At 31.7% G+C, this 24,951-nt stretch overlaps 1 long non-coding RNA gene across 10 annotated transcripts in view; it reads right to left on the bottom strand.

Moving 5' to 3' along the window:
• Positions 1-24,951, bottom strand: part of LOC118200087 (uncharacterized) — a 730,533-nt gene that overhangs the window by 624,130 nt on the left and 81,452 nt on the right. For 5 of the 10 annotated variants that reach the window (XR_015039770.1, XR_015039753.1, XR_015039750.1 and 2 more), the window contains exon 1: positions 11,381-11,499. The exons of 1 other annotated variant lie outside the window; for it this stretch is intronic. This is a non-coding gene — a long non-coding RNA (uncharacterized LOC118200087). Of the gene's footprint in view, positions 1-11,380; positions 11,500-24,951 lie in introns of those variants that run through there. 4 more of the 10 variants (XR_015039773.1, XR_015039774.1, XR_015039775.1 and 1 more) reach the window with 1 other exon arrangement.

Here is a 24,951-nt window from a genome sequence, read left to right as displayed (position 1 = left end):
TGTATGCGAGCCAGTTTCCTTTAAAACGTCCTCCACGAAGGCATCCTTTCTCTCATACAGATAGCCCTAAAGTGCTTTGCCATTAATTAAATAAACCAAACCTAATGCTAGATATGCAGAATCGCAAGAATATGCATCTAACCTCCTGATAGAATGATGATGTCTCTGACTGTCGTCAACTGTTAACTTTCGTTAACTTTTAAACTCCTTGTATATGGTTTATTTTACATTACTTTCTCAGGGTTTATTTATTACGTGAAACAAAGGAAAGATGGGACAGTATTTTGGTTGAGTTTAATTGGGGATAAAGTTTCAAATAATTCTTCCAAATTGACCTTCGATTACTCTACGTTCCGCGTTGTCTAAAACTTGAATTTATATTAAAATTATTATTTTTATCATCGTCATATTCTCATTGTTATTAATACTAATATTTTTACTGCATTCAGCATTTTATTTATGACGCAAAGTTTTGTTTGTCCCTTCAAATAAACACGACCTAATTGTAATCATGTTAGCTAACTGACGGGAAAGTTACGGAAAACAAGCCATGTTAAATAATTGTTTCAAAGCAGCTTGTACAACTTTAGAAAATATATGTTATCACTTCCTTTGTTATCTATAATATAATTATTTTCTGTTGCACGGTATATGGCAATAAATCTTATAAAGTATTTTTTCTCTCCTTACCGTATGCACTTGTGGTTACCATTACTATAACTGGGTAACATGTCCGGCCAGCAATCGGAAGGTCAAATGTAGGAATCCCGGCTACAGTATTGTGCATTTTTCACGTCACCTGATTCCGATAACTCAACTACTCCATTATCTTTTTTGTTCGCCAGTAAAACAATTTTTTACTGTAGCTTAAAAAATAGAACTACTTACGATTTCAGCGTGCTGTCAGTTTTAATTATTAAAAATGAAATTAAATGTCAAGCGAAACGTTTCTTCGAAAATGGAAATTATGTCCCTTATTACCATCAACTAGTAACAAAGTGTTTTAGTTTTCGTTAGTCTGTGCATTTCAGTAAGTGACTTTTGATCTTCATCGAAAACTGTAAAATACGGAAAAATGTAAAACAGTTGAAAAAAAAAAATTTACAATTAAAATTAGAGTTTCTACGCATAAACAAGCGATTAAACCAGCGGCAAGAAGGCAGATTTTTCGGTGCACGAAACTGAAAGTTTATTTTTGATCCCACTCGGCAAAAAGACATTGAAGGTGCAGAAACTGGATTAATTCAATATTCTCCTGAACTTCAAATGTAAATAAATGACGGTTCGTTAGGTTTAACTCGCCACTTAAACTTTTTACATTGTTGTTAACTCTACAACTATCTCATTCAGATTAACTAAAGGCATTAAAAACCTTAACCGGAGCATTAAAACCGCATAATTCAATTACTTTTAAAGCAAAAAAAAAAAAAAAAATGCACAGTTTACCAACATATAAGAATAAAAAAAACTAAGGTCACCGACCCCGGTAACAGAATGGGAATATATATATATATATATATATATATATATATATACGACTGATGCAGCTGAGTGCAACGAAAACGAGAAGTGCACAAATATATGTTATGGCAGTCCCATATACAAAATTTCAAAGCTTTATAGCTACTCGTTTTTGAGTTATGCCAGATAAATACGTTCTTACCTACGTACGTACAGAAGTCAAGAAAACGTCTCTTGTGAATCCATTTCAAATCCAATTTATAATCGTTTTTTTAGCAAGCATTCCTTTATTCTCTCCGTACGTACACATGTCACGAGAAAAAATCGTTCAAATTGTTTCGAGAGCGTTTGAAGTAGATATTTTCGTTGAAATATGATAACCAAAATTTTTCGCGATTACAATACTTTCTTTACTTCGTACAAGGAAGTGAAAAGTCTTGTAATTCTGAAAAATTTAGGGTACCCTATTTTAGCCGCAATATCCGTTTTGACAGTTCCCGAATCCAATTGGACATTTTTTTTTTTTTGCCTGCCGTCTGCACGTAGAGAGAAATTAAAAAACTTTTTTTTTTTTTTTTTTTTTTCTTCTTTCAAAAACGGATTATAAAATGTATTTAATGTGCATGCGAAAGTGATTTTTTTAGTGACGTCTGTACGTATGTATGCATTTATCTCACAAAACTCAAAAACGATCAGCCGTAGAGCGTTGAAAGTTTGTAAATGGGACTGCTATAACATCTAATTGCGCACCTATTTTTGTTATTGCATCCGGCACGACCTTACTCGGCTTTAGGGTTACATAGACACATCCGTACCCGGCTTTAATGTCCTAACCTGCTTTCCTCCCCCCCCCCCGAAATCGTTGGTCGTAGTCATAGACTTTCAGTTACAAAGTACTCATGTTTTCCCAAAGTCAAAATTTAAATTAGTTTCGAGAAATAACGAAATATAACTTTTAAAACGGTCTCGCTGTGCCTATACTCATGGTGGTAAAATCCTGGTGGTGAAGAATCATCATCCACCACTTTTTAGTTCGGATGCCTCTGCAGAGACATTAGATTATTTTAAGGAGAAGGTAGAGACGTGAAAAATCAGCAATGCCCTCGCCGGGACTCGAACCTGGACCTCTCCAATACGGGTTGAGTGTGCTAACCGTTACACTACGAAGGCATGCAGTAAGGAGGGAGAAAATACATTGCTTGTTTCTTCCTTACTATAGAACTTGTCCAAAATAAAATTGGCTCGAAAGAGTTGAAGAATCGCTAGTTTATATTTTTTACTATTTACTTATTTATTTTAAGCAGAAGTAGAAAAGATGCACTGCCCTCGCCAGGACTCGAACCTGATCTCTCGAATACGCTCCGAGTATGCTACTGTTACACCGCGATGGCATGCTGGAAGGAGGGAGAAAATACCTTATATACCTTTTTAAAGGGTGACTGGGGATTAGGGAACCCAATCTCCAAATCTTTGTGGTGTAGAATTATTGTTTATCCTTTTAGTTTATGCGCCACTGTAGACTCACGAGGTTATTTTGAAACAGGAGACATGAAAAATGAGAAATATTTCGCGTGAACTCGAATCTGCATCTCTTGAATACGCGCCGAGTATGCCACTAGTTACTACCGTTACATTACGGTACTGGAAGGAGGGAGAAGATATGGTGTTTTCGTTATTTCAATGAAAACTTACTCTAAACAGCAAAGAAATCATTAGAAATTGTAACTGACGTTGTTTAGTAGTCAGTTGAATGCAATACAAAATAGTGCTAACGGTAAAACAACATGTGTTCATTGATGAGTGTTATGCGAAACACAATTCGTGGTAACACTTAATTGTTTGCTCAAAATTATAATTTTGAGCAAAATTTTGCCAAGACACTGTCTTGGCAAATTCTCCAGCAAAACATGCAAAGGAAACCTTACTAGCAAAATGGAATGAAACAGGCTCTGTAGCGAAGGGCAGTTCAGGTCATTAACAAAGGTTTATTTAGTAATACGAATTATATACTTTTTCCATACCAATTTTATTTTCGTCACCATGTAAATTACTATGCGTCGTATATCATTTAATAAGCACCTGTAATGTTAATTAACATTTAGCATCAATGTGAATAAATTGGAACTAAAATTAACAAACAATGACTTCTGTTTTACGATTAAATTACATTAATTGCTATAATCAAGATTCATTAAAAATTCGTAATTTTAATGTACATAATTTCATTATTTTTTTCCCAGCAAAAACTTCGAATGCACTTAACAACTCAGAGGAGCTCGTCTTTCGCTATAAATTAATATGCTGACTAAACCCATCGTGTATATTAAGTAGAGGAGCAGCTTCTAATAACTCCAGATACCATTAATAAAAGTTCACCTGCATAAAAATCTATCCCATAATCCCTGAGGGCCGTTACACGATTTGAAAATTAGAAACCGTTGCTGGAGAACAAAGCTTCTGTCCTTCGATTCTGTGGATACATTACTCTTTTCTTTACTCTCGCTGTGATTACATTAGCTAATTAGATAGAAATGCTTGCTCCGGTTCTGAAGAGGAGCAAAAATGAGCAACAGCAAGACATGCTTGCCATACTCATGCTACCATCATACTATGTATATTACGCTGGTGGAGGAACGTGACTTTTATCCATTTCTTGGTCTTTTCCTGTTTCAAGAGCTCTTGGACCAAGATTCGAATTCATTAGGTGAGTTATCGAAGCTGAAGGACGTTCAGTTTCTTTATTCTGTCTATTTTTATTCCTCAAGCAGTTGTTACGTTAGGGAAAAGGCTTATTTTGTTCTTTGCTTTCTTTAGAATGTACGATGCAGCTTAAAAATGTTTTAGAGGCAACTGCTAGCGGCTTCCTGTGTTGTTCTACAATTTTCATTTGCCCAATTATTCTTAAGTGTCTGGGTGTTATTTACAAGAAGGTACTTTTATGGTGATTTTCTATCACAAAATAGAGACAGAGAGTGCTGAAGCATCCTTAGATCATTTTACTGATGTTTTCTTTTTAACACTAATATTCACAATAAAACTAGATCAAAAAGGCTTTCGCTTTGGCAAAGAAACTCAATTTTTTAAGATAAAATTTATCCAAGGACTGTAATTAGGGCGGAGATCCCCTCAATATATCTTAAAAGAATAATAATTAAATAAAATTTTCGTTTTTTAAGGCCTTTTTTTTCATTATTAAAGCTGAGAATTTTTGTCTGTTCCTATCCAAAGAAGATATCTTCCTTCGCCACGCCTCTTACTGATTTTTTTTAGAGCTTACAGCTGAATTTCTAGAGGATCATTGGGAAAGGTGCAGTGAAGACGCATGCTTGGACCCCTTTTATTTAATGCTTTTTGCAATGAAATTTAGTTTCTTGATACTTTATTTCACAGGCAGTATAAATTTGGCATTGCTTACATTATTACAATCAGTAACAAAACTGAAATTTTAAGGTTTACTTTTTTTGTTATAAAAAAGAGTTTTCCTCGTGCACCACAAAGTATCACACGAGGCTTACAAAATGTACATAAAGGAAAACACATAAAAAAATACAAATAAACCAAACTACATGATTAAAAAAATACCAAAGCTTTAAAACGCATTATTAATAGGACAAAAAAATCTGAATGGTTTTAGATTTTAAAGGTCACCCGAATGGGTATGTTAAGGTTTTTTTATACTCTCGCTGTCTACAGTCTGCTGTTACACTCACTCATGCGAAGCCATTTTTTAAATCTGTTTAGCTTTATTTTTAAGCATCATTTTCTTCGCACATACGTCATATGCAATTCAACAGCAAAATTATGAAAATTTTTAAAGCGGCATACGTTTAAGCAGCACATAGTTATACGTTTAGAACTTCCCATGCAGCGTTAAGTGTTAGATTACATTTTTTTTTCACAGTTCATCATATCAATGTTCAGTTTTTTGCTAAGATGACTTTACAAAACAATTTTTTTGTCTTTTTATTATTAACGTTTGTTGTGTTTACATTATTTATCAAATATCACGCTGTTGGCGCTTACGTCACTTAAAATTCAATTCAACAGCAAAACTGCAAAATACTTAAAAACTCACTTTAGAATTTCCGATAGACAGTCTTGCGTGCTGGAACTAAAATTTTTTTTTTTTTTTTTTTTTCCCGTACAGTGTTGTCACTGTTTGCTCTGAAATCGTTGAGTTTGTTTATAAAAAATTTGTTAAATTTTTACAAAATAGGAAATAGACAATAAAATAAATTCCAAATTCGGGCTTCCAGATACCCATATACGGGTGGAAACGTACGTTATTCGAAATGGGCTGTAAGTACCATGTTTTATCAAAATTAAATTCAAAATTCGAGATTTTAAGTCCCCATCTCTGGTTTAAGGACTATGTTAATCAAAACTGAATGGCTCTAGCTTTAACGTGTTTTTATTCTGAGATTTTACAGATTGGTCTACAAATATTGCCATTCTAGGTATTTAATTTCTGCACTACACAAAAATGTTCATGTCGTTTTATTTACTCAGAATTTTCATTATTGATTAATTTTGGAAGAAATGGGACGAGGGTGGGGTAAATGACGCCCTTGCCTCAGGCGAATGGCTAGGAGAGTCGCTAAATTAATTGCGAATGTTTTTAAATACATTTTTAAAATAAATTATGATAGTTTAACCTTCAATTCTGAAATGTACCGAGAAGCACCGTTTAAAGTAACAAATTTAAATTATTGAGAATGGAGTTATATTCTAGAGTACATGTCCAACTTGCCACTTTTCTTTAATCAATTAATCAAGTGTCATCAAAAACTTTATTAATTATTCACTATTTAATATTTAAAATATAACAAAAAATCATGGTCATATATTTATATAATTTTTAGCCGCTTAACCGGGATAGTGGTTAGTGACTCTGACTGCCGTACCGAAGGGTCCGGGTTCAAATCCCAGAGAAGGCATCGATGTTTGTAAATGCATAGTCTCTGTGTGGCATGGGGGTACTCTAAATATGCAAAGAACCGAAAGTCCTCTCGAGAGGTTGATGGTAAGGGAAGAGGGCATGGGAGACGTCATATGAATTGCATATGACCCGTCTCCCCTGGATGCTCTCTACATCAAAATTGAGGACGGAACTGAGCAATGTCGTACTGTCACCTCTATGGTGCTCATGGCTCTTGCCAACGACAAGTGCGATCTTGCGGTCCTTGCCACGATGAATTTCGTGAACTTGTTCTGATGTTGCTGTCAGCAAGAGATAAGTCACAACACAACGCAACATAATTTTCAATTCTACTTTATAGAAAGTTCAAATTTTTTTTACAAAGTATTACAAATAGTTTATATAAAATTGAGATAGTTTATAAAAAGTTAAAATGAAACAAACATGCATAATAGAATAATTTACAAAAATGAAAAAAAATTATCCATCAAATTAAAAATTAAAAAAATGCTGGAAAATGCGAAAATTTTGCTTTAAAGATGAATATATCAACATAAAACGACGAGAAGTTTAAAAGGAAAGTTAATAAATCAGACTGTCGAAAATCAATTGATAAATGAATTAACTTTTCAGAAAAACATTTTTTCTTATTAGAAATGAAGGAATAGTATTTTTAATTTTACAGTTAAAATGAAGATATAAAAAATTACTCGAGATAGCTTCCAATTTCCACTTTTTATCTGATGAGAAACTAATTTTTTTTTAATCCTAGGCATTTGTGCCATATGTCGACAGTAGCATAATAAATTGATGAAAGTATAAAAAAGCAAGGATAAAAATTAGCTTCGATAGAGTTGACTGTAATAAACTTTAAATTAATCGGGCAGTTCTTAAGATGGTCACCATCCACATCACCCTGATGACAGAGAGAGCAACAAGCCATATTCCAAACAATAACTCCAATCCGATGTAAATGTTGCTATAAATAATCATGGGCAGTTGTGAAACGAAAGCAAGCAACTCCAACAACCCGAGGTAAGGAAATGGTTATTGCATTTCTTTTATTGAGCAGAATATTCCACTTCTTATCCACTGTTGCATCAACACATAAGAATATTCTGCTATTTTTCATTTTCTTATATATAAACCTTTTAATATTATGCAAAGGCAAAGGGGAATCAGGTTGGACCAGGAGGCTAAGATCCTTCAGGATCCGGCCTGGGCCTTGAAAAATTAATGTCATTGATTTTAAGTGTTTTAAAGATTAGGTTAGGATGGATCTGTCAAAGCGCGGGAATTAAGGGAGGGATGGTTTGGTACTTTAAAACGGATAAGCTTCTTACTTGGTGTTTAAATATCCTAATGATATAAATGGTCCAGATATTTCGTCAGAAGTATCTAGTTTTAAAAGAAAGCTATTTCAATAATTCTAGTCGCCAGTTCATATCTTTCAAATATAATTCAGAAATACAGTTTAGTAGAATCATATGTGAATTTAAAAATTGTGTTCAAATATTATTAATCTTGTCAATTAGTACTGTTTAGATGAAAGAAGCTTCAAAGAAAACTTGAGAATAATAACGAAAAGCAAAATTCTTTTAGACCTCTAAAAAGCTTTCAAATATCACTATTTTCTCTGTACATAAATTAAAAAATATATAAGTATTAAAATATTAGAGTCGATTTTACCTTTTTAAAAGCTTAAATATCAGAGCAATGATTTTTATATTATTTCAGTGTCGTTTGATATTTACCAGGAAGGCGCTATTTATTAAAATGTTTATTTAAAGGCGCATATTCACTTCCTTGACTCAGGTGAAAAATTACACAAGCAAGGATCTGTGCTGTCACTTTATATTATTTCTAAAAATAATTTATAGAAGTTAGATTGAAGTACTAAGAACCGAATAAAATCACTGCTTTGTGCATGCCTAAACTATGAAAGTGACCCCAAATAGAGAAGTATAGATTTACCGTAGAATTTGAAATCAATTTTCATACCGAGCTTGCAAAGTACTTGAAATTCAAATACATGGCCAATGTACAATATAAAAAAGTTAGTGTTTAAATAATACAGTAGATTTCGTCGAATTAGAAGTCGACTAATTCTATGTTAGTAACCTCACAGGACTCTAAAATTGAGTTAAAATGTACAATCTGAAATTTTCAGATTACAGTCTACACCCGTAACAAATTATCATTAAAGTTTTAGAAAATAAAAAGAAAAAGTAATAAAATTAAACAGAAATTGAAAATTGCAATCTGAATTTGTTAGGCAGGTTTTAGATTAACTCTTGAAAAATAATCTTAATCTAAGCAGTTACGATAGACTTAGTAATTTAACTAATAGACCAGCAGAAACTAAACGTAAAACTTAAAGATATGCTTAAAATGGTCGAATTGAAATGGTCAAAAGTCAAATTGAAAATAAAAAGTTACTGAAATAGTATTTCAACTAAATTTAACGCTACGTGGGGAATTGTAAGTTTATATTCAATTTATTGAAGGGAACTGGAAATTCGTGAAGAATGTTGAATTTATTGAAGAAAGTACTTAATTATTCAAATTTCATCTGTACATATGTTTAACTAGATCACTGTGTACGAGACTTGCATCAAATATTCCACCTAAGTGACAACGTTTCTTTATTTTGCCAAGACATTATATCCACAAACTGGAAACAATAAGCACCTCCAAGGGGAATCTTTGTGGAAGGAGTTAATAATAAGGTTTGAACAATTTACGGTGACTGTTATTTTTCTGACACCTTCTTTATATTCAATGCAAGTTTTCTATAACACATAAGGATTATTGTTTTCAATATTTTAGATTAATAAACTATTTTAAATCAAAGGCGGATTTATGAGTTGGAACAAGTCACAATTCCGAAAGATTCCCTTTTCTCAAAAGAGCCCAAATTCGTGCATTTATGTTTAAATAACAGAAAATACTCCCTATGCCTCAAGATGAGCATCATTTAGAAGATAACTGTAGTAAACCAGCTAATTCATAAATCTGCCACATGTGTGAATGCAAAATAAAAAATGCAACATTACAAAAATATAATGATTACGATATTATGGTAAGAGGTTATCCCTTCTAAAATGGAAAAATAATGCTAAAAGAACAATGCATTTTCCAGTTTATTTTAAATGCATTGCTCTTTTAGTGTTATTTGTTTGATTTTGAAGAGAGAACTTCTTAGCGAGAATATCATAATTAAACCAGGGATTTTTAACAATTATTTTGGAAACTGTAACTAAACTATCACTAAGGTTAACATGGCAACCATCAGTAATTCAACATCGGCAGGTTTAATTATTAGTCCAAGGGGCAATTGCCCAGAAAGACTATCAATTTCGATTCGGCATTTTGCGTTGGTTCAATATAAATGGCGATTCCCTTTTCAAATTGTTGCCACCAAATATTAGAACCCTGTATTATATTTAAAGAAATTAAATAATGAAGAATCATCCCATATTTGTATGTATGTTTCTTGCATTGTGATAAAACGACGGTACCTAGAGCCATAAAATTTTGAATAACGTACGTTTCTACCCGAATATGGGCATCTGGAAGCCCGAATTTATCACGTATTTTTGATTAACAAACTCAACGATTTCAAAGCAAGCAACGGCAGCACTGTACGGAAAAAAAAAAAAAAAAAAAAAAAAAACATTTTTATCTCCAGCGTTCAATACAATTTTATGGTTTATTTGCGAAGAACGTGGTATTTAATAAATAAAAGTAATACACACACAAAAAAAAAAAAAAAAAAAAAAAAAAAATCCTAAAAAACGCCCCTTTGAGCGCAATGTAAAATCTGAAAGCTTATATATATATATATTCAAAAATAAGAGATCCACAGTAATGAATTTTATCAATGATTAACACTTTTAGCACGAGGCCTAACGTCTGTATATCTCTTGCTAGGATTATTAGCTCAAAAGTGTTATTTAATTTCGAAACGCAATTTTGCGTTGATTCGCATAATTTTCCTCCACTATAAATGCATAGCTTCGCTTTTCATTCGAGTCTGTTACCTTTCGGCAAAATGTAAGATATTTATTTAACTTTCAGGTTCTCATTCGTCTGTATTGATTTACAAACTAAACTATTTAAAAGCAATAGATGCAGATCTTAAGACTTTTTTAACTTTTTAAGCTGATTGATTTAAATGAAAATGCATTTAATTCACGATACTTCTTACTAAAAACATTAAATATTTTTATAGAATTACATTGTATATTTTTTAACTTTTGAAATACTTAGAAGATATATAACGTTCCTTTGTTAGTCTTAATATATATTCAAATAGTATTTTATAAAATGTTTCTTTCTCTGTTTCTTCAGAACTATCTCTGCTAATAAACTACATTAAACTTTAAAAGAGGCCTTTTGGGCGACGATCGTTAGCATCTGAACCCTTTCAGACTTTTTTAGTTATTTTTTTATTTTTATATTTTTATTGTTTATTTGTTTGTTTAGTTAGTTATTTTTCAAAATTACTTTACTTTCATTAGAATTTGGAACATTTGAAAAAAAAATACTTGATTAAATAATAAAGACTTAAGTAATCTAAACTAACTAATGTTTTTATAAGAAAACAGTGATAAGTGAATGGACTTTGCCATATTTTAATAACGTCTTTTTGGTCAGTAAGAGAAATATTTAATCACTTAAGTGCCAGTAAAAGAAAATAAATATTGGAGATGAGACAGCTTGTTATGCTAAAACGATAAGATTTCATATAAATAGGAATCACATTTAGGAAATTAGTTTTTTCAAGATTAGGAACTTCGACCAACGCAAACACTCACACAAACATAAACATAGAGCACTTCCGGTTTGCTCATTACGGAGCAGATGTTGGCAACCCTAAAGGTGATCAATAACAACAAAATGCTCGGCGGCCAAAGGCCTAGCGATAGGATCTAAAACTAGTATTCTCTCTCATTAGCGCATAACAACAACAAACAGTCTCTTTGTCCATTCACTTACCGCCATTTCGTGAGCCAATCAGGGCCGAGGATTTCTTCATTAATTCTCGTTAGCGGTTGTGACGTCATAGCGGCGTAAAAACAGAGGAGGAGAATTAACATGGCGGAACTCCGCGCCCAAAATAGGTAATGGCTGCTAGCCTTCCTCGCACGCAGTTGCCGTGGTTACCGTGACGTCACGAGCGCTCTTAAGTTCGGTAAATACGCGAAAGAAAGCAGGGAAAAAAATATTATTTCTTTTAAATGCGCTGAAGCATGTTTGCAAACTGCAGAACACATGTTACATACTGAAAATGAATTTAAAATCTTTTTCTTTTTCTTTTAGCTTCGTTTGAAAGATACTATGTAAAAATCATAATTTTCACCCTATTTGAAAATAAATATTTTTAGTTTGTAAGAAAAGTGACAAGCAGGAGATAAATGAAAATTAATAGTTTCCTAGTGGGTTAAAATTTTAAAATTGATACTTACGTGTTAATTATAAATAACTCATTTTAAAATAATATCACCTATTATAAAATTAATATTTCCAATTGCAAATATGATATAAAAATTTCTTTTAAGGTAGTGAAAATAGGTAATGATTCCATAAAATTCCTAATTTTTGTATTTAAGTGCTTAATTAAAGACTATGTGACTAAAATTTGTTTATTGGCTTATAGATGATATCTCAAAAGAATTATTTAATGTACATAGAAATATAAAATGCGGTTTCGAAAAATAGTTTCTGCTCATATTTTAATTCTTAGGTAAGTTACAGTGCTTTCATTTTTATCTGTCATTTGGTTATAGTTCTAAAAGGTATTAGAAACTGAATTAAAAGATACGCATCAAAGAATTTTTAGACATTTCTGATTGATGCATGGGGTTTAACCAAAAAACATTTATACATTTATTACATACTATTTCTATTTGTAAAAAAAAAAAAAAAACTCTTAGGAGGAGTACAGAGAATACATTCTTATGAAATAAATACAATTAGAAATAGACTAGCATTTTAGAGTTGCAACACCCCGCGTAGCAGCAAATTTGCATATAAGCCTTGTCTCAATAAATACTAAACGATTAATAGTTAACACATTATTGGAAGTTTTACCGATTGTATAAACAGAAGAACAGTAAATTAATACACGCTTATATGAATTGTACTATATTCTTATAATAAAGTAAGTTAGAGGGAAAAAATCCTTTAAGAAAGAAAATACGAGGAAAAGACATAACAGAACTGTAGCGCATTCAGTAAGTTTCATACTCAAATATCTATTGTATTATGTACTGTAGAACACTGTAGATCTTTTATTTATTCTTATATTAAAAATCAAAAATGTAAAGTCAATGTAAAAAGAGTAATTTTTCTGTACAAGGTGTAAGCATAAGTAATAAAACAGTGGAAATGCGTTTTCTAAACTGTAGAAAGGTAACAAGGCAAATGAGATTGCATTTTAGAAACCTAACCTATACATCAGTTAATAATTTCTATAAAATTATAGTTGCATGCAGTATTAGAAAATTCCGCTACTGCCAGCTCACGCAAGATGCAGGAATACAAAACAACAGTCATAGATATAAATAAGGGCAAATAAAAGTTTAAAAAAGAGAAAGAAAGAAATCTAAAAGAGTTTCAGATTTTAACGATCTCCCAAAAGGATTTATTAAGGCTTTTTTTAACTCTCACTGAGCCTTTTTGTCCCCAGTCTGCTGTTGCACTCACTTCTGGTAACTCATTTCTCAAAATGAAATGTGTCAGCAGAGAATGAAAAGAAATGATTAAAAATAAAACTTTTATTCATTTACAAGCAATTAATAATTAATCAAAATATAGTTCCTATCCCCGTGTTATTTTTACTTCCTTATACGAAGTATTGTAATCGTGAAAAATTCAGGCATATCTCAACGAAAATTAAACCACTTTCGAAACCATCTGAGCTATGTTTTTGCGTCACATCTGTATCTCGCATAACTTAAAAATGAGTAACCGTAGAATGTTGAGATTTTGTACGGAACTGCTATAACATGTACTTGTGCATATCCCTTTTTTATTCCAATCGGCTACACCAATCGTGTATAGATATATATAATCACGCTGTTACCTGGTTCGGTGAGCTTAGTTTTTTATTCTTATATGTTGGTAAATTGTGCACTTTCTGCTTTAAAAGGGATTGAATTATGTAATTTTTATGTTCCGGTTAAGGTTTTAATGCCTTTAGTTAATCTCTATGCAATAGTTGTAGAATTATCAACAATTTAAAAGTGTCGAGTTAAACCTAACGAACCGCCATTTGCTTACGTTTTGAAACTCAGTAGAATAGTGAATTCAGTCAGTTTCTGCACCTTCAGTGTCTTTTTGCCGAGTAGGACCAAACGTAAACTTTCAGTTTTACATCAAAAAATCTGCCTTCTTTCCCCCTGGCCTAATTGCTTGTTTTTGCATAGAAACTATAATTTTAATTTTAAAAATTGTTTTTTTAACTGTTTCAATTGTGTTTGGTGTTTTACGTTTTTGCGTATTTTACAATTTTTAATTAGGATGATTTGCGTTTTTATGTATTTTTACTATGCCGCGAAGTGAGGGCTGAATTAATTGAATGAGAAGTGTAGTATCTCTAAGGAATTTCGAGGAAATAAGTTTAAATGCAATGCGGCGAAAATGTGAATGATTTAATAAACCATACAAAGACGTCATGTGGTGTCCACATCAGATTTTTTAATCTTGTAACATTTATAACGAAACATCAATGAAAGTTTATAATGGCACTATAAAAGAAACATAAATCAAAACATTTATAATTTTAATTCTTAAAAGCCTTATTCTAATTAATAAGAAGTTTTGCCTTCCTAATTGCAACTGTCTTAATATGTATCATCCTCGCTAATTGTTTTTGGGCATATTTCCCTTTTCTTATAAATTAGGCTTATGTTAACGACATTAGTAATGCCAAGAAAAGAATGCGACTCTTATTCAACTCCATATACTACAATTCAAAACAGCTGTGCATCACTCGGGGAAGGGGGGGGGAACTGAGAAGTATTCAAAGTTTCAGTTAGCCCATTCGTACATATTTCCCTCTCTTCTCCTAATTCCAAGAATCAACATAGTATGTTCCTTTATGCTCTTGAATTTAATTCGAGTGCACACTATTTATGTTCTTAAATTTAGCTTCCGTTGTTAAATGGCTTGCACACATTTAGTAAAATGAAATGCTTTGCTCTCCCTTTTACAATTTTTTAGGAACAATAAATAAATAAATAAGAAAAATGTTTATGTAACGAAATTGCATGCTTGTAACAAAAAACTGTGACACCCTTTGTTGTTTAACACCTTTGTTGTTTAAAGCTTTTAACACCCTTTGTTGCGAATATTCTGTTCTTTGGAAAAGAATACATGATTAATTTACGTGTTTTTACTATGTCTCGGTCCCCAGCGGTTGAGTGGTAAAGTTGTTAACCACTAGCTGTTCTCCCTGTATTCGGTTCAGGTAAACAGGCTAATTGCATGAACGCATACGTGGTTTTTCTAATGCGTAACGTGGATATATGAATATGAGCTAATTTCCCTTAGTAAGTCCTCCACGAAACTATCCTTTCTCTTAAGCAGATAACCTTCGCGTGTTTTGCCTTAATTAAATAAACCAAACCTTAAATACGTCATTTAATTTAATATACGACTGCTTCAACTATCTGATAGTTTCTAATGAAGAAAATAGTAAACAAGAAGGAAACATTTGAAAAAAATTGGAAGATTGAAACCTTAAAATAATATATAAATTTCCTTCATTTATTCTCTAATTAAATAGTATTCCATATTAATCATAATGCAGAAAGTAAAATCCAAGAAAGTCCAGAAATGCACATCAGGAGTCAACACATTTAAAAAAACCTGAAGATATAACCATTTGGAACCGAATTGTTAGGCTAGTTTTCCATTAGCTAACACTTCGCTAAGTGTTCGATGAATTGTAGATACTTTTAAGCACATTTGAATGCAAGGGAAGACACTTAAATCGCAGATGTATTTTAGATTTTTCTCCAAATACATTGAGTGATGTTACTTATTTATGTTTAAAATATTTTTTAAATACGAATCTTCTATATTACAAATTATTGAATACAATACAAAAAAAGATTTTAACAATAGAATTCGTTTCAAGTAACCGAAATCAATAAATTTCCATTTCAGACATCAGATTTTGAGTCTTCGTCATGGATGAAGCTGGATGTTTCTCTGAAATTGCTTGTCTGGCGAATATCCTAGCATATACAACATATCGTTTCTTAAAATTTCAGGGTATAAGTAAATTTTAACTAATAAGTTGTAAGATTAATTCTTCGCCGTCATATTTATTGGCAGCAATCTAAGCGGTGGTTGGTGACTCATCACCTTACAGAACCGCGATGCTCTCTTTAATGAAGAATATCCGAGAACTTTTTAGGCTTTCTTGTCATTGATACAGTCCTTTAATGACTTCCAATACGACAATTCCATGTGATCGCTTTTTAAGATCGAGATCGTATATGAACATTTGTATAGCTGAATTATGCATAGTAGCAGGCGCTAATTTCTCAAAAGAATCGTGGAATACATTTAAATGACAGTTATGATACAAACGCGAGATAAACCCAAAAACTTATGTAAACAGTTTTAAAATCCGGATGTAGAACGGGGTTGTGCCGAAAATATGCAGAATCCATAAAAAATGGAGTACCCTATTTTTGAAGCGCCCCTGGAATCTCTTTCTACTTGTTTTCGCAGCAGCTGCCCAAATTAGAACTGCGTACGCCATTATTGGCTTTATGACAGAGAAGTGCCCAAAGATTTTTCTTAAATCTCACCTTCTGGAGGTTAGATAACTGATTCTCATCAAAGTACAAACATTCATTAAAAGCTTGAGAACTTTATCACACGACTAACCCAGTGCTATTTTTAAAAATGAGATCTTTTCCTAATTTATCTCTAGATGTCATACTATAGAATTATATGATATGCCACTGAGCGTAAAGCGCAAGGCCCGGTTCGAATCCCGGAGAAGACATGAATGTTTCTGAATGCATAGTGTCTTTGCGAAAGGGGGGCACTCTAAATATATGGCGAGCCGAAACTTCTTTCGTGTGGTTAGGTGGTAGGAAAAGAGGGTAGAAGATCCTTAGTCTCCCACCTAGGAGCTGTGTCTTAAAACTGAAGCTGTGCAAAATCGTACTGTCGTCTAAATGGTGGCAAAGCTCTTGCCATCGACAGGCGCAATCTTGTACTTCTTGCCGTGATGGATTTCGTGGGCCTGTTTTAATGTCAAATAAGCGAGATTAGTCACAACAACAATAATAGCCATTGAGGGGAATGTTACTAACATTAACCTAAGCTCTGCTTTATTATTTTTTTTTTGGGGGGAAGGATCATTGAAGAACCTTTAAGCAGAATTCACAGTTAAATATTTGTTCCTGAAAAAGTTACATTACCGACTGGATTTTTCAAACCGACTGGATGCGTAATTTGACTTGCCTGTTAATAGTCCCTAGCGAAAGAAATCAGTGTTGACCTTAACTAGTTGCTTTTAGAGATACGAGAAAGCGACCTAAATAAAAAAAAAAAAATTCTTTGAGAGACCCTTGCAACTGAAAGTTTGGTTTGCTTGATTACGGCAGACTACACGAGGGCTAGCTGCTTAAGGTAAGAAATGCGTATCTACCTAAGGAGAAGTAGACTTTCGTGGAAGATGTTCTAAGACAGCGATTCTTTAACTGTGGGTCACGACCCCAAATGTGGCCACAAAACGGAATTTTGGAATTGTAAAAATTTAAAATTTATAAAAAGGCTTAAATAGCAATTTTTTTATGATTTTTATTTTACCTTTATAATTTTTTAAATTAATATGTTGTATTTTCTGAACAGTGCAACTATAAAATCACAACACTGGCTAAGTTTAGCTGTGTTGATATTTACATGTTAAAATGCCACCAAACGTATTATCTTGTATGAATATCATTATCCTGTATGAATTCTTCAATTTTTGGTATCATATTGGAGATTAATAGCAAGATTATCTATCATTGCAAACAACTAGAAATTTGTCATTCTCGTGCTATGAAACCAGCTTTGCCGGTGGTGTTTAGTAGGTGGTGTTCTTTGCAAAGTGATTTGGTAGCTCTACAGGCTAAATGATCTTTATGAGATAAATTTCAGACAAAGGAATTTGAGTTTTTACTGCTATACTGGACTCGCCATTGTTCGCCGTGACGTCGAACTTTTTGTTTTGAACTCTTAGAGGTGCGAGCTCTTGACATGTATCAATTCTGATACAGATTCGCCATGAAGCAGATCTTAAGAGACAGAAAATTACTGAAGTTTGTGAAGAAAATTCTTCGGTACCTGAGTGGTAAAAGGAGAGAAATAATGATAGTTTATCGCAGGTTCTATTCTTAGCAAAATAGCGGATTAGCTGAATGAAATTTTCTTAGTTTCTTCTCTTGTGTAACATAAATATACGAACCGGAAAAAGCTCACACTCCAACTCTTTGGAAAGTACTCCACAGATGCATGCTGCCTTACAAATAATGCGCTTTGCTAAAATCAAATATCCATTTGAATTCATTAAAAATGCTTCTACACTGAGAAGACTTATTACTCGAAGCATTCTAATATCTCACAAAGTTTGAGAAGTTATACCAAATGCAGACATTGTGGAGAAAAAAACTGCTATCGAGGAATAAATTTAAGGTTTGCAGAATTCAGCAGCAAATTCAAAGTTCAGCAATGAATATGCAATGAAATACTCAATGAATACTTATTAAGTTTTGAACACCATATTTTGCGTTGAATTTCTATAAACAGTGTATCACTTTTTCAAATTGTTGCCAGGAAATATTATTGCCCTGAAATCAAAATATTCAACTCAGACGATGTGTGATTTCAAGATTTCGCAGGTGACTGGTGGCCCACGCTGACAATGTACATTCTTGGAGAATAACCATTACTATGAATTTTGAATCCTTCTATGCTTTGCTACCGTTACTTAATTTTTTTATTTTTGAAATAATATTCGTATATTGGTAACAGTACAATTTTAATAGCAAACTGAGCGATTTAAAAGCGATATGCATGCCTCTTATGCTATTTCTTTAAAAGTATTTCACAGTAACTCGTAAATTAATAAATTGAAAAGCTCTTTAGATTTCGATTTCTTGAGGAGTTTACACTGCAAATTACAGTCTGAAAAATTTGTAGAATGATATGTTTGCATAAAAGAAACGATATTTTTTTATTCGTATGTTGTTGAAGTTTGGTAAGTCTAAAACATTTTAGATGGATACGCCTTTCTTACAGTTCCTTTTGACACGGATATCTTGAACAAAAGAATAGGAACTTCATATATATTTCCTTTTTACGACCACGTGATACATTTGAGAATTCAAACAAAATCAAGTGTATTCCTACAAACTTATAATATCCTGCCCTAGCACAGTAAAGTAGGAAGCAAATCACTAAACTAATCAAAAGTTTTCCCTAATGAAATAAAGGAATTATTTTCTGCTCTAGTTTAAAAGTCAAATTCCTGAGGGATATATCTCTATTTACTAACTCGATTTCGATTAAAAAAATTAAGATATGTTTTCATTAAATTCTAAAGCAAAATTTTGTGCTCTTTGAATTTTTTACACGGATAGCACAGTTTCTTTTTATCTCTCAGCGAAAATTTTTAAGTTACATAAAACGCACTTAAAAAAACATGTTCTTTTCATACGATCGCACAAAGAAGTAACTGACTATTGAAACAAGTTCGAAATATTCCTATTAAAAAATCATATCTTACCCACAATCCCTTGGGAGATAAACTCCATGCATGTTAATACAAACACACCTTTCTTAGCAAAGATGTAAAAAAGCGATAATTTATTCGTGGATTATTTCTGTACAGATACACCACTTTGATTGGCATATCCCAGGAGATACAACGTCGAGGTCTTGAAAGTATATCTCTTTAATGATAAAAGATAGAAAAAGTAATTTATTTGCCTTTACGTTAATGCGAGAAAATATACTTTTAAATATACCACTCGATTCCCCAACGATTGCAATAAATAAAACTCAGATGTTATCAATGTATGTATGCATGTATGCGCACGTATTCTCGAAGGGTATTTAATACGCCTTCCCTCCATTAAAAAAATAATTTATTAACAGAAAAAAGAAAACTTCTCTCCCTTAAGCAAACACGACGGTACTTTCACTTTTCGTAAGATTTCATTTCACGTTCATCTTCGATTGGGGGGAATGAATTCGAAGGGGTTGAGAATAGGGGTAGAGTGGAAAAAGCTTTAGAACAAAAATATGATCGGTAGCGCGTATTGCTTGTAGTACTTTACTTTTCCCCCAATCGATTGTGATACTAAATAAAGAGTGAAAAAGAATACTCCCCCCCTTCCCCTAGGTTGCGATGTTTGATCTTGATTTCTTTGATGCCACCCGAAGATCTCTAATACTGACTGAGATCCTACTTTTATTACGCATTCCTGAATGAAGTCCGTTGATCCGAAAGCGGTGTGAGGTACGTTCGACTGTAAGGGGGAAGTGAAGGAAATGATATAAAAGAAGTATTAAAAAGAATGAAGAGCGGGGTAAAAAAAAAAAAAAAAAAAAAAAAAAGGAAGAAAGAAAGAAAGAAAGAAGACAGAAATCGCCGGCTGAGGTAAGAAGAGGTGGTACGAGGATCATTTTTTGAATCGTTTCTTTTTTCACAGTTGCGGTTACGTTTTATCCGGGCTAGATCGATTGGGGTCGGAGGCATATTGTAAAATGATTTTCTTTCCGTGTTATTGACAAATTTTTGGAACGTTTTTTTTTCCTCCGAAGCTGGGTTGAACTTTAGAGATATTTAAAAAAATATTTAATATTTCTTATAATGTTAAAATCAGCGGATATTTTTATTTTCTCACCTTATAATACGTATTCGTAACAAGTATTCAAAATGAATTAGATAAAATAGATTACAAATAAACAAACATTAAAACATTAAAAAAAATTTAAACAAATCATCATTTTCAAGTTAATTTATTGTATACACGTAGTTAAATATAAGATGCTTTAAAATTATGCATGTTTAATAAGTTCTGAATCTAATTTTAAATTTTTACTTCCTCTAGAGAGAAATATTCACAAACTACAGCTTAAAGGCTATCAACAACCCCTATACCGACAATGTTAAATTGGCCCTTTTCGATGGATCTTTTCTCAAAATCTGCTGTAGATAAACGCTTGAAATTTTTTGTATAATTAAAGTGTACCTATCTGATTATACTGAAATGAGCTTTTGAAACATTTTGAATTTTAGAAAAATTTATAGAATATTTTGTTAAGCATAGTAAAATTTACCACTTTTCTCACACAAAAAATTAAAATTTTTTTCCTTAGTTATCACAAAAAGCTCGTTTCAGCAAATATTAGGAAACCTAATAAATAAGCCATAAAAAGTTTAGATAGAAAGTGAGCAGTAGTTCCGGTAAAAAGGTACATCGAGTATAAAAAAAATCAAGTTTGGAGAGAAACGCATTTTTATGTAAAAAATCCTCATTTATCAAAGCATTCGATAACAAATTAAAACTAGATTTTTTACAGTTTTAATTGTCATAGAGATTAAAAAATGGTATTTTTAGAAAGATAAAAGTGTAGAGAATTTGAAAATGCAAAAATCCGAAATCACCATTTTTTGAAGATTTTAAGGTTGCAACACCCCTTAAAAAAGGTCATATAATTAACATTTCTTTACTCTTTCTAAAGAGAAATATTCATAGACTACTGTTCAAAAAGGCATGTGATTAGCATTTCTAAGTATTAAATTAAGCTAGATTATTTATAACAAATGGAAAAATCATGATTTATTTTTTTTTTCTATAGAAGATGCAAACAAACGGTAGCCTAAGAAGTTTTGTACTCCTAAAATTATGTCAAGTCTTTGATCTTAAATGAGAATCCCAACTTGTATAAAACAGTTGTACTTAGCCATTCGACTACGAATTAAAAAAATCTATCCTGTTTTTATCCAAGTGAACAAAATATGTCAAATAAGGTAAATTTAGCATGTGGACTTTTTTGACAAATGGTCTTTAAGCCAAAGGCTGGGAGACATATATCCCAGCCGTAGTTAATGGTGGGATACATAAGTCCCACACGTAGTGATCGACTTACTATAAGCACACCTGTTATTATGGGAAACTTTATTATAGATTATATATCGTATGGTAAAGCATTCTTTACATAACCTAAAGGGTAAAGCATTTTTTGCATAACCACACATTAGGCAACTCATACTTCTTCCTTTCTCAATGTTCATCTGTGAATGAGCACAATAAGTGAAATTTCAAATTTCCTATTATAATTTATATTAATGCCTATTTTAGGATAGAAATTCCATGTGATTATCCATATAACAATTAAAACTCCGAAATTCATATCATGAAAATTCCGTGAATTGTGTATCGAAATCGACTTCTAAGTTCCTTTAAGAAATAAAACAACAACAGTTGTTAAACATACAGTTGTATCTCGTGTTCATTTATTTAATGAAACTAACAAAAAGAGCATTTTATAAGAGTTCTTAAAAATCTGAGTTGGCCGTGAAAAACAATGTAACAAGTGTAAAGAAAACATCGCTATTGATTCTTAATTTCTAGCCGTGTATAAACTGCCCCGAAATTAAATTTAATCCAAAAGCTTAAGTCGCATTCAAGACTTAAGTTTTTGGATTAAATTTAGTTTGCACTTGCACTTTTTCCGGTCTTCCAGCAACGTTTTGGAATATTCCTGATTAACTATTAAAAACATTTACCCAGGAAAAATTCTCTAAAATGCAAGAATTCTTGTTACAGTTAATAGATGGTATTGTCTACTAGGACAGGGTAAAAACCAAAGCAGCGAAACATAACCGCCATTTCGTAGGACGAATAAACAACTTCTCTTAAAAAGTATCCAGGAATGCGCTTCTTTCCTATAGGAAATAATCCCAGAGTTTCTTTGCCAAAATTATATATATAATAGAAAATACGTAAAGAAAAATTATTTCCTAGGAGATGTGAAGAAAATTTTAGATAATAAAAGTGTACAGTTGTGGAAATCAAAAATTTTAATGATCATTAAAAGTAAATTTAAAAAGAAGAAAATCATTGTTGATTCCACGAAAAGATTCCGACCTTTCAATATGAACCGGAATCGCTCTATACAATCACTAAGAATTCATAAGAATCGCATTTCATTGTTTTGCATTTTTGAACAAAATCCAAAATCTCTATTCCAGGTTTAAGTTTTATAAAATAATTTTTTTAAATAACTGAAATTAAATCTTGAATAATTTCAGAAATGCGAAAAAATTACCCGACGTGATAATAGACAACAAATTTCAAAAATCAATAAAAATAAAGGTAATATTCATATAGCAAAATACTTAAACTTAAGAATAAATGAAAAACTATAATAATAAAGAATAAATGAAATGAAATTAAGAAGCAAATGAAATAAAAGAAATATACAAATTAAAGTCTAACAAATAGAGCGTTTTCACACATTAATAGGCCAAAATTAATTCTAAATTTTGCTTACATTTTACCCTAGCCAAAGGTGATTTCAAAATGGATATATATATATATATATTAAATTCCAAATCTTGGCGCTTTGAATATGCCAAAGTTTATGCCAGAAAAGTTTTCAATCAGCAGACAGAAATTAACATCAGCATTAATTTCTAATTTACTTACTTAATACAAGTTTTTTTTAATATGCAAGTATATAGATTTCATTCCTGGTAATGAACTTTAGAGAATTTTCGAATTTCAATTTTTTACTTAAATGCTGTCTATAAAACAAATCAACTATTAGCATTGAATAGCACTTGAGAATGTTTAGTTTATGGATATTTCTTAAATCATCGCATTCTAAGTAAATTTCTAGCTTTTAAAATCCAGAGAAGTGTTGTATCTTAAGAATTTACAAGCAATTATTTGAAATTCGATACCACTAATAATGTTAAATTTTAACATAATTCCCATTTCTGTAGCCCAAAAGGGGCTATTAGTCTCGAGATGGGATTTTGCATCCGTTCACTATAATTCTTTAATTTTCAATTCTTGCCAATATATTATCGCCTGGATTATTATTAAGGCAATTAAATAACGTATCTGCATAAATATATGTATGTTTCTCGTATTGTGAAAAAACATCAAATTTCGAATAACGTAGTCATCCACTGAAACATGGGTACCTGGAAGACCGAATTTTTAATTCGATTTGTTACTCATTTCATACTTTGCAAAACTTTAAGCAATATTTGCTAAACAAACTGAACGATGTGGAAGTCAGCAGTGGCAATACTGTTCTAAATAAAGCATTTTATCTCCAACGAGCGACATTTTTGCTATTTCAAAAAGTGTAAATCTTTCAATTTTAATTAACAAATTCGGCTAGATTTATATGAATGCAATCTGATGCCAGAAATAAAATGTTTATTTCTTCCTCGTCATCATTGTATTAAGCCTAAAATACTTTCAAATTGAATCTGGAAGTTTATTGTGTAATAAACTAAGCGATTTAAAAGCAGTAAACAAAATTATCAGGATTTTTTTTTACTCTTTAATTTGATTCATTTAAAACCCGTATTAAAATCATAAGAATCCTAATTAGAAAATAGTCCATATTTTTACGAAATTACGTTAGCCGGACTCATTAAAATCATTATATATATATGTATACTTATTATTAGTTTAAAGAGACTTCTCCCTGAAGGACTACTGTTTTTGTTTTGCGATTTTGCGTTGAATAACTATAAATGTCCTTTTCACTTTTCAAACAGTTGCCACCCAGTGTTAGAGTCCTGCATTATATTTGAAGAAATTAAATAATGAAAAATCTGCATAAATGTATGTCTATGTCTCGCATTGTGATAAAACCACGGTACATAGAGCCATCGAATTTTCAATAACTTAATCCTCCTACGAATATGGGCATGTGGAACCCAAATTTGAAATTTGAAATTTGTTTTATGATATGATCGATTTCATATTTTGTAAAACTTAATGAATCTTTGATTAACAAGCTCAAGGATTTCAAAGCGAGGGAAAAAAAAAACCTTTTTATATACAGCGCGCGGAACTGTGTATCGGAAATTCTAAAGATAGGCTCATTTTAAATTATTTTGCGACATTGCTATTGAACTGAGTTTTATGGTTTAAGTGCAAAGAACATGATATTTAATAAATAAAGGTAACACACAAAACGTTAAAAAAACGCCCCTTTGGACGTAATTTAAAATCTGAAACCTTTCAGATTTTTATTTTTTATAATAACTATTCTAAGTGACTGGCTGCGTGAGAGGCTGGTGTTTAAGGAAATACTATAGCGAATATAAAAATATGTATGGCAATCTTTAACACCGTATCGTGAATTTTTAAGATGTGCTGTTTTTTAAATATTTTGCGATTTTCGAGTTAGATTGAACTTTGTATGGCATAAGTGTGAAGCCTGGGATATTTAATAATAAATAAAGTTAACTCATAAAAAGTAATAATAAAATGACTAAAAACTATTTTTGTTAGCCA

This window comes from Stegodyphus dumicola, chromosome 1, assembly GCF_044657685.1.
Source record: "Stegodyphus dumicola isolate Sdum_Otavi_A_Nest chromosome 1, ASM4465768v1".
Classification (NCBI taxonomy): Eukaryota; Metazoa; Arthropoda; class Arachnida; order Araneae; family Eresidae; genus Stegodyphus; species Stegodyphus dumicola.
Note: the sequence above shows the minus strand (reverse complement) of the source record. Positions and strands in the feature narration are given on the sequence as shown.